Raw genomic sequence first — 10,901 nt, forward strand, 5'->3', positions numbered from 1 at the left:
TATGCATGGGAGTGTACATGCGTGAGTGTGTGCATGTGCACATGTGTACCTGTATATGCATGGGAGTGTACATGCGTGAGTGTGTGCATGTGCACGTGTACCTGTATATGCATGGGAGTGTACATGCATGGGTGTGTGTACATACATGTGTGTGCGCAGGCATGTGCGTGTACACTCAATACCTCCTGTGCTCACGGCCCTAGGACCTTGTGCTGTCCGGGTAAATCAAATTGCCGTTGCATGCCCAACTTCATCACCTCTTGCTCCTTCTAACCCCTCTCTGCCAGCACATACCAGGCTGCGTGGACGCGCGGCCTGACCCAGGCGGGTCTGAGCGCTCAGGGCCAATGCACTTTTTGCCTCGTGCAGAAGGCCCTTTTTCATAAAGGACAAGGCCCGGACCTCGGCTCGTCGCAGGACAGCACCTGGGAGAGTGGCTATGGCACTGCCACTCTTCATTGGGTTGATGCCCACTGCTCCTACACTGCTGTTTGTGCAGAAGCCCCAAAATCATATGAAAGGGACTGGTTTTTTTTTTTAAACTTCTGGCAATTCCTGAGCCATTGCAGAGACTTCAAGTGTTTCTCCAAGGCTGGGGTGATACAATTTGGAGGTTTCCCTCCACCACTGTGATTTTCCAGCATGTGTTAAGGATGGGGGGAAAGGATAGGATGGACCTTGAACCAGGTGCCCACAACAGTAGCTGTAGCCCAGGTGACTTCAGCTGCTAAATGGATACCATCAGAGCAAGGTGCTTGGAGCTGAGTACTTTAAACGAGGTTATGGAAAAGGATGGAGGAAATAAAGCTCTCTGCTGCTTGCAAACTGCCCTCGCCACCCTCTTCTGGTCTCGCTTTGCAGAGGACAAAGGGGTTTTTCCACCGGGCTGTGGAAACATTGCTGGGAGGGACAGAGCTCTCTGGCATCCTGCGATGCCCAAGCATGAGCGACATGTGAATCGTGCTTTGACCCGCGTCTAAGAAACAACCGAAACTCTTTGTACTCATCGAGAGCTCAGTCTTTGCCGGGAACAGCAGCAACTTGACCCTCTCACTAGCTGCGATGTTGCTCCTCCAGTTGAGAGCCCACCACTCATCATTCCCGTCCTCCAAAACACCTGGCGCAGCCCTTGGCACAGTGAACCTCAACCAGGGTGTTGTGGCACCCTGGGGTGCCTGGAGAGCCTTTCAAGGGTGCTACACAATGGTAACACTGTTGGGTGTGTGGGTGTGCACACATGACTCATGAGAGAAACCCTGAGATTTCAAATGGGAGCCCAGAGCATTGAAAACACCCTGCCCTGCCAGGGGCTTTCTGAAGTCTTTGCAACAGGAGGTTGCTCCAGTATTTTTTTTGTAGCTACAAATGAGTGAAAACGAAAAGGTGGCATTTTCTACGGTGGGGGCTTGAGTCTAACAAGGTGAAGAACAACTGTCCTAGTCATATGCAGCTCCAGGCAGCCTTCAGAGTTGCTGTCAGAGCTGGCAGTATACACAGAGACTGCGTGAAGGAGCAGCATGCATGCTCCTCACTCAGTTCATCGAGCTGGGCTGTGCCACTGTTGCACCTACCCTGGATTTCCCGAGCGAGAGCCGTTGATGCCTGTCTGCTCCATCACTTGGCACCAATGCCCCCCCAAGACACTTCCAGACTAGCGCGCACACGTGTGATGGTATGTGGTGTTGCCCACCGCACCTGCTGCGCATGCAGGCATTCCCTGCACTGCTAATTTGCAGCACGGGGAGGGTTTTGACACCGGGAGATCTGGTGTCACACCTAAAAAAAGGGGAGCAGTGCATGCAGAAGCAGCGCACGCTGCCCGAAACCGGAGCCAGGCCAGCTGTAGCCCCACTCCAGCTGCTGACCAGGCTCCCTGCTGCAGGATTACAATGGCTACAGCCCCCAGAGGCCTCCAGGATCCCAGGTAAGGCTTCTGGGGACCGCCCAGGTGCTGACCTCAGCCTCCCCCACCCTACCCGGGGCAACTTGCCACCTGCCGGAGCATGCGAGCATGGGGGTTCCTCGGGGACGTAGCAGCAGCGAGCGCCCTATGCGTAACCCTAAGGGTGCTTGCGCTTGTCGACTTTAACTCCCATTCACTTGCATGTAAATGCTCTGCGGCGCTGCGGCTCCTCCGCATTGGGGGCTGAGTGCTAATAGGGCGGGGGACCTGCAGCAATTGTTCCCATTATGAAAAGTACAGGATGAAAAGAAAAACACCAGCCTTTTGCTTTTAGTGTGCATGGGTCTTCAGCTGTGTAGATCTCACTAGATAGGGGTTAGACAGGTGTGAGCATCTTTCCTTGGTGCAACTGGAGGAACAAACCCACTGCAAACCAGGAGCATCCCTTGAAGCCATGCCACATTAGCTTCCAGGTAAGGCTTGCAACAGAGGTCCAGGAGGCTTGTCAGTGCAAAGCACGTGAGCGCTGGAGAAGAGACTGGAAGATGTGGTGCCCATTGGGATGGGGACTGGACTCAACGGACGTGTATTGGTCTGTCCCTCGTGTCTGTGGTATTGCCTGTGCCTGGCGAAAGCCCATTCCAGTGACAGCTGTACTGCAGATATGATGGGTGTGACTTTGAGCGTGTGTGTGTGTGTGTGTGTGTGTGTGTGTGTGCATACGCGTGCACGCCCCCAGGTGACTTTCCAATGGAGTCTCCAACTCAACCCTCTTCCAAGGTGGATCCTATTGGATGGGATAGCATGGTTGGAGGGGGTAGGAGGTGCCCGTGCCTCTCTCTGGCTGAGGTTGTGGGATCGGTCCACTGCCCCATCATAATGTGTGGGGCGAGGTGGCCGGACGGTGCTCTGGCCGAAGTGCTGGCCTCTGCCCATTTGAGCGGTCGCTTTGCCTAGGGAGAGCCGAGCACGTTGCCTGGGCCTGCCGTAGACAGAAAGAGTAAAGAGACTCTGCCGGCAGCTCTGAGCCTTCAGTCAGGGTCGATTTGCCCTGTCTGCTAGAGAATTAGCCTAGAAAGAACCAGGGATAAAACTGCTGGGGTAGGCTTGCTTTGTCCCCACCCAACCCATCCAAGGCCAGTAGAGGATGGGGGGAAGCAAGGGCCTAGCAGAGAAGTACACACATGGCTCGCGCCCGTCTGGCTGATGCAGATCACAGCCCGACTTGCTTGGGTGTGCAAAAGGGCGCCGGGATATGTGTGCATCTGCCTGGGAGCTCAGGCACCCCGGGAAATCCCATCCAATGACTTGTTCATTTAAAAATGCGATACATAAGGCGCATGCATGTACACGTGTGTGTGTGTGCGCATGTAGGAAGTGAAGCAATTCACAAACCAATCTGCCCCCTGCCCTGCGCCAAGAAGTCAGGTTGCTTTAACCTCCCCCCGCATGCCAGGCAGCTTTAAAGCCAGGCTCAGGCACAGGTTGGTCATGAACAGCTCACTGGGGGTTTCGATGGCGTCAGTGAAGAGCAACCAACCCCCCTCCCACGTCCGCCGTCTGCTCTTCCCTGTCTCGGAGCGAGGGCATCGGCTGTGGCCGCTCCTCCGCCCTTGTATCTGCCAAAAGCCTGGTCGGAGACCGCCGGAGGTTTGCAATTCAGCAGGTGTCTGATGAGTGGCAGGAGGAAGGAGTGCTCAGCAGAGTGAATCCAACCACGAAGGCCTTTACAAGCAGGCTGCACAGCATAACGAAGCTGGCAGCTAATCAGATCTGACTCTGCCTTTGTCCTTCTTGTAGCGTGCCCCGGATCTGATCGGCAGCCTCGTGGAAACCTGGGGGCAGACGACAGGACAAGGAGCAATGGGCTCAGGCTGCAGCAAGGGAAGCTGAGGTGGGATATTAGGACAAACTCTCTCATGAGGTGGGTGGTGAAGCGCTGGGACAGGCTCCCCAGAGCGGTGGTGCAGTCTCCATCCTTGGAGGTGATTAAGACCCGGGTACGCAAAGCCTTGGCTTCTGTGTTAAAGCCAGTACAAGAGAAAACCAGCGCGTGTATCCTGAAGGGAGCTGAGAGCTTCTCTCCGTAGCGCACCTATGGGCTGGACCTGCTGCTCTCTGCTCCTAGTGCAAAGCTCTTCTGCAGACTTTAGACAACTTTCCTTATTTTTTTTTTTTTCCCCCCTTATGAAAACTGCTGCACCAAAACCGGGCTGTGAGCAGAACGCAATGTCCTGGGTGCGAACCAGCTCAGGCAGAAGTCCTACCTAGCAAATTCCCAGCGCACGCACTGCAAATGCAATTTGTCGTCTAACACAGGCCGCGGCACCGTGTGCCCCCGTGCAACCCCGTTACCCCCCAGTGCCCATGGGCTGAGGCTTCCCGCTGCCCCCAGCATCTCCACTGCAAGCAGTCTCGCTGGGGCCGTGCTGCCGTCCTCCTTTTATCTTGCTCAGGATATTCTTGCTTTGGGCTTTAACCTTTCCGGCTTTGATCTTTATCTGCCTTTGAAACCGTGTGTTTTTAGCAATGTATTGACTTTTAAAATTTCTTCTCTTGCAAGGGACTGAGTTGAAAGCAGTCGCTGCCTCCCCAGTTCATTCAGATGTAACCAGGAGGGGATAAATAACTAGGGCACGTGACAGCTGGCTGTCCTTGCATGGTGACGGCAGAGATTTACAGACCTCCTGTCTTTGTGCCTGATGGACAGCCATTGCCTTCATTCATCCTTCTTTCCCTTCTCCCTTAATAAAGAAAACAGACGTGCCATTGCTTTGAAATGCTCATGCCGTTTCATCCATTTTTAATATCTGAACCAGCAGAGAGAAGTTGGTGCAAACTGAAATCGCATCGCTAGCAGGCCCAGTCTCCGGCCCTTGGCTCCAGTGACCATCCTATGGCCAGTACCAGCGATGGGCTGGGAATTTAGAGCTGAGAGGACAGATAACCTCTTCGGGGCAGGTTGAGGGTGAGGAGGGCAAAACAGGTGCCAGTTGCTCTGGGCTAGGTATCCTTTGCATAGTCCCGAGTGGGGTTAGAGCTTCTACTGCATGCAGCTACCCCGGGATAGCTGCTCATTTGCCTGCTCTGGATCCCAGGATCATTTCCAGAGGTGTGCCCTGCCCTAAATCCTGCATATTCTCTCTGCCCAGCATCACTAAGGCCCTTACTATCTATCCATGTACTTTGAGGGGTCATCAGTCTGCATTATTCTAGCGTAAGCCTTTACTCAAGGCAAAGGCGCTGCGACCTGCTCTCCCACCACCTGCTAGCAAAGCCCAGGAACACCGGCCTGCCCTGGGGTAGCCGGCTGTTTGTCTGCTCCACCTCCTGGTTGCATTTATCCCGGTGAACAAAGCCCGTGCAGGCTTTGCACTGGCTATTCCTACCAATGAACATGTGTTGTGTGTCCATATGCACCCTCAGCTGCTCCTTGATGTCCCATGCTCTTCTCTTCTTGCCCCTCCCGTGGTCCCGTGCTAGAGCAGGGCTCCGATCTAGAAATCCAGTCTCTCTCTTTCTCCGAAATGTTTTCCTGAAAAAGAAAAAAAATCTGCCAGTCACTTGCATGGACCGGGATGGGTGGTCACATCCCTCCTTCCTATGAGGTTTGGATGTTGCCCTTGAGTTGGCCATCACATAGTTGAGTAGCTACTTTGAGAGAGCAGATTGCATGAATTCTGCCAACAGAGCCGGGGAGGAGACGACTGCACCTGAATAAAGGTCAGTGGGGCCACCCCGTAATGCATCAACCTCTCTTTGATGATGGTAATGAGCATTCATAAATAACGTACCTGTCTGGAGCCCTCATCCATAGGCTGCATAATGCAATTAATATATTTAGCCACGAGCCAGGTGAAAGGCCAGAAGTCGGTAGCTACAAATCCTGACAAGTGAGCATTAATGGATTATGCCGCAGCAATCCATTGCAAGTTCTGGTTATACAACAAAAAGTGGGATAAGAAAGCAGTTCTTCGTGTCAAAATGTAATGAAAGGGTTTCAATACACCGTGAGAGCGGCACAGCTGCTTTGCACTGCCATAAAGCACTGCCTTAAACCTGCCGAGCCGCGTGCCAGAGCGTCTGAGTGAAAGCGCCCGTGTTGTACTGTAGACCAGACATGGCAGGGTCCACAGGGAGCTGGATCTCGCTCCTGATACATTAGATCAATAGGATGCACTTATCTAACAATAGGAATTTAGGGCCAAAGCCTCTGGGGAGCTGAATTGCCTTTGCAACCTCAAGGGAGGGGTGCAAATACCTTCTCTCCACCCAATGCTCCCCACCCTCTTTGGACCTAAGAGGCACCCAGGGCCCAGGCCAGGTCAGGCTTTCAGGAGCACAGCACGGTCTGGACATCCCTGGCCCAGCTAAGTCAACGGGTGCAGCCAAGACTTCCAGCCACGCACCATACAAAAGAGGCATCAGCTCCCCTTGTGCTCCCGTCATCCCATAACAAGGCACCAAACTGCAGGCTCCTAAACCCCTGCGTGTGCGGGATGAAATTGCAGAGTGCAAATGACTCAAGGCAATGACCAGCTCGGGCATGGGGACTTCAGCATCTTCCCGTCGCGAGCCTGCTAAGACCACGTCTGTCTAGAGCTAGCTGTGCAGGGACCGGTCCATCTTCGCCCCTCCTGCCGGCCGGCCCTGTGCTGCCTGCAGACCCTGCCCCAGGAGCTGCCAGTCGCTCTTTATCGGCCAGGAGCTGCGTGGCTCCTGTTCACATGTCCCAGGACTGATGCAGGTAGATCAAACCTTACTTTACCTACCGGATGAGGTAGGTTTACAAACAGCTAATAGGGCCACATGGATTAAAAGCACAAGGTCCTCATCCCAGAGACTTTGGAAGTGAAAAACAGCTCTGGACTCCATTTAGAGCAGTTCACTATCACTTTCCTCGCCGTCTCTGAGGTTGTCTGTGAAATGAACCCATTTGGGATCCAAACTGACACCAGCCCAGAAAGCTTTCCAGCTCTCCTCCTGTTTCCATTGCCAGAGCTTGAGCGATGGAGTCCGTGCCAGGAAAAGCAGAGGCCTTTTCAGCTGAGCAATGCATACCCCTATTGCGAGGTAGGCTAATGGCATCCTGGGCTGCGTTCTTAGGTGCGCTGCCAGCAGCAGAGACATGCCCGGTGTATCCCTAAAAAAGCTTTCTGGGCTGGTGCTGGCAGCATCTGACCCTCACAATTGCCTATGTTCCTACAAGAGAAAAAAGCCGCAACGGGGTTGCCATTAAGCAAGAAAAAGAGAAGAGGGGATGAGCGGGGACGCCCCAGTGTCGTGCGCCCTGCTCAGATGCCCCAGGCTGCGTGCCTGCTGGGGGTGGCAGCTCGGCAGGAGCCGGTGCCCAGGAGGAAGTGCTTGGGGCTGGTTTATTCTAATGGAAATAGCCGTGCTAAAAGCCAGGCCAGCCCTAGACCGTCTGCCGGCTGCTGTAACGAGGGGCGGTGGTTAATGCAGACACCTGACTTCAAAAAACCTTTCAGATGTGTTTTTTTCTTTTTGAAAGTGGCGGCCGTTGAGCTTTGGCACCTTACTCTCGGCCTCTTCCTTGCACTCGAGCTGGGGCGTGCAAACCACTGGGCAGCTGGCCATCCGTTCCACGCCGTGGTCCACGGTGGGGTTGGCGTCGGTGTGCGGCGTGGCCTCGGCTCGCCGGTTCGGATGCGCACGGCGACGGAGCCGCGGCGGCCCAGGAGATGGTGCGAGTGCCCCGAGCCTTGCAAGCCAGCATCCGCTGCCCCGCTCGTTACCCTGGAAGGAGCAGGAGTCCTGCGACTGTAGAGACACGTCAGCAGGGCGAGGGGTTCGGAGCCAAAGAGCCAGTGGGACCTCAAGGGGAGAAGAGCGGGGATTAAGCCTTGGGCCTCGCATGCCAAAGCCGCAGCGGGTTAGAAGATCCAGGCAGGCTTTCAGGCAAGGCAGCAGGGGTGCGAGACTCATCCTCTCTGATCTGTGTACTAATGTGTCTTCAATTAGCCTGTGAACACACTGCAGGAGTGTACCGAGGAGCTCCCCCTCCTCAAAGGGGCCTCTGCGGTGCTCACCCTCCGCTCTTGCACATGCCTCTGCCGCCCTTCCCGAGGCTTTTACACTTTTGTTCCCCGCCTGAGAGTTTTGCAGATTAAATCTCTGCCTCTTGTTGCCTGCAGAAGGGCTAGGAGAATTGCATTGCTCCACCACTTACAAGAAGCAAAAGGATTTGGGCGCTCACCGTGAATAGTAGCCCAGAACCCGTGTGCAAACACACCCTTGGCTGTGTCCAAACATAACCCCAGGTCCTGAAGACCAAATACCGAATTGCAAACCTAGTCTGAGCAGCCCCAGTGGGAATAAGCAGGTTTTTACCCCAGCAGCGAGGCAGGTGCTCTCCACGCACAGCCACGGATGCGGCTCCGGGCAGGACATGCTGCAGCAGACAGGACAGAGCTGCGGTGATGCGGCTGCTAATGCAGCACGGATCTGAGAGAGGTACCCAAGGAAAGCAAGAAAGCTTTGCTGAGCCTCGGTTGCAGCTGAGGGAGATGTCGGAGGAAAATGAAGCCCAGCCCCGTTGGGTTAAACCCCTGGCATAAACGCTGGAGCAGGGGATGCTGCGAACAGTGCTTTGTGCTGAGCCCTGAGATCGGGGAGGCCGGGGCAGGCGGTGAGCAAGGTGTTAACCACAATCCTGGCTGCTCGGGATCACCCCGATTGCCAGCTCCTTTCCCTCCAGTGCCAGTCGCCCCCGGGTGCCTTTCCAGTCCAACCTGCCACGTGCCGTGTGCCTCTGCCACGGCGCCGGCGTTCCCGCAGCGGATGATGCATCCGCGCTCCTGCATGCGACGTGCATGCGAGCCACGATCCCTGCAGCGCTCCCACCGCCTTGTCTGACTCTTGAGCCAGTTGTCCCCTGCCTCTCCCAGTGTTGCAGGCTTCAAAAAGGACCCAAAGGCCCTTCGGGGCCTGAAGCAAGGTGGTCTCTTTGGCCGAGGGGATTTGGGTGCTTCAGTCCCGCTGAAGGTACTGGCAGTTTGGAGCCAGCAGCGGTTTAAAGGTCTGGCTCCTTGACCTTGAAAATCCCATTTGAAAATTGGCAGGTGATAGGGAGCTGTGACAATGCCCATGGCCTGGACACACGGGAGCAGGAACACATACAGAGCTTGTGTCTGTGACCAGCTGGATAAAGGATGGAAGCTGCTGTCCTTCGTAGCATTGTTGACAATGAGGGTGGCAGGGACCTCAGGAGGTCACATCCAGTCCAGCCCCCCGCGCCAAGCAAGACCAGCCCCAACTACATCATCCCAGCCAAGGCTTGGTCTACCCAGGTATAAAAAAACCCTCTAGTTCATCATCTCCCTTCGGAAGTGGGTTGCGCTGGACCAGACAAAGCCCTTCTTATTCCACAGTATGAAGGCCTGCATCAGGACTTGCAGCACCAGCGGTATAATTACACCGTGCATCGTTATTTCTGCTCTGCGTTGCTCTGGACGCGAGGAGCCTCCATCGTGCCTGGCACCGTACAGAGAAAGGTGGATATTCCTGACAACCTGCAACGTGCAGCTGCAGAAATCGGGTGGGTACATACCCGACGGGGCAGCAATGGGATGCTGGTACTGGTAGGCTCTGGCTCAGCAAACCGGCTGCCGTAGCCACAGTCAAGTGCTTTAGTCAAGAAAGCAGCATCATGAGGCGGGATTAGGAGGCCAATGAGTGAGTTTTGCAGGGGCTTGTTCCAAGCTCTGATGCGGTCTGATCCATTTTGGGCCAGCTGAAGGAGGAAGGAGTCTGCATCTCGCCTGCTCGGTGTGGTAGGGACAGGCCGCGAAGGTGAAAACCAGCAGTGCCTGTTGGCTGCGCTAGATGGAGAAGGGAGAGCTGGTGGATGGGGGCAAAGGGGTGGCGATGGGGGCAAAGCCTCCTGAATAGATGCCTGCAGGGCAAGCCGGTGTTTGTGAAGGCTGCAGGAACCGATGTTGCTGCAACTGCTCAAAATGTGTGGATGGATCCACTGCACATGCAAGATTTAGGGCCTGGGCAGGTGATCACAAATCCTAGCGTCACAAGGCTCACCGCTGCCAAGTAGCCTGGATGCAGAGCGGGCAGACAAGCAGCTATCCCAGGGTAGCTGCATGCATGCAGGGTAGCTACGTAACAGTATCATGCCACCTTGCAATGGATGCAGACAGACAGCATTGCAACATACACCAGTTCTCCCCCCATTATTTTGGGGTGGCACTCCACCAGCTTGGGTGAAATTCCTCTGGTTTTGGGGCTCATATGATGTGACTGCTCATTTTATTTTTACTAGTTACTCATGTGTAGATGTGTTGTCCATCCTTGCCTTCAGGCATAAGCTGCCCATGAAGACCTAGAGATGGTTCAGGGTGGAAGATCACACCCAGGTCGTGGGTCTACATGATGAGCAGGGGGGGTGACCCCCCAAAGGAGATTGCAAGGCAGGCAAGTTAAGAGTGCTGTTTTAGCCATATCAAGCCTCAGCAGATGGCAGGGCATCCCTGGGGAGGGTCAGAAAGGCAGGTCCACATTTATTTTGAGCAACGGGTCTCAAAATAAATGCAGAGATGGCGGCTGGATGCATTTGCAGATGAGATTGCGGGGTTTGTGGACCCTTCCCAGAAGGATCAGAAACGGGTCTTGGAGACCACAGGGCAGAGGAGATCCCAGCGGGGAGAGCATGGCCAGAGGCACCAGCATGAGGGAGGGTGGAGGCAGGCTCTGGCAGGATGGAGAGGCTCTCCATGAGCACAGGGTCTGCAGGGTGGATCCAAGCGGATCTAGGACAGCAGGGGAGCAGGCAACCCCTGGTACTTGGGCCAGAAGATGGGCTGAAGGAGGCTTTCCCTGGGGCAGGAGAGAGACCCTTGCATATCCTTCCAGCCTCAGGACTCCCCTCCTAGGGCCTCTCCCTTGGATGTGGCTCCAGCCTGGCAGCCCATCTCCCCTATTGTTCTCCCCAAGTACCTGTGAGCACTTGGGCTGTTCACCCATCCAG

This window comes from Crocodylus porosus, unplaced genomic scaffold (assembly GCF_001723895.1).
Source record: "Crocodylus porosus isolate Cpor-Errol unplaced genomic scaffold, CroPor_comp1, whole genome shotgun sequence".
Taxonomy (NCBI): Eukaryota; Metazoa; Chordata; order Crocodylia; family Crocodylidae; genus Crocodylus; species Crocodylus porosus.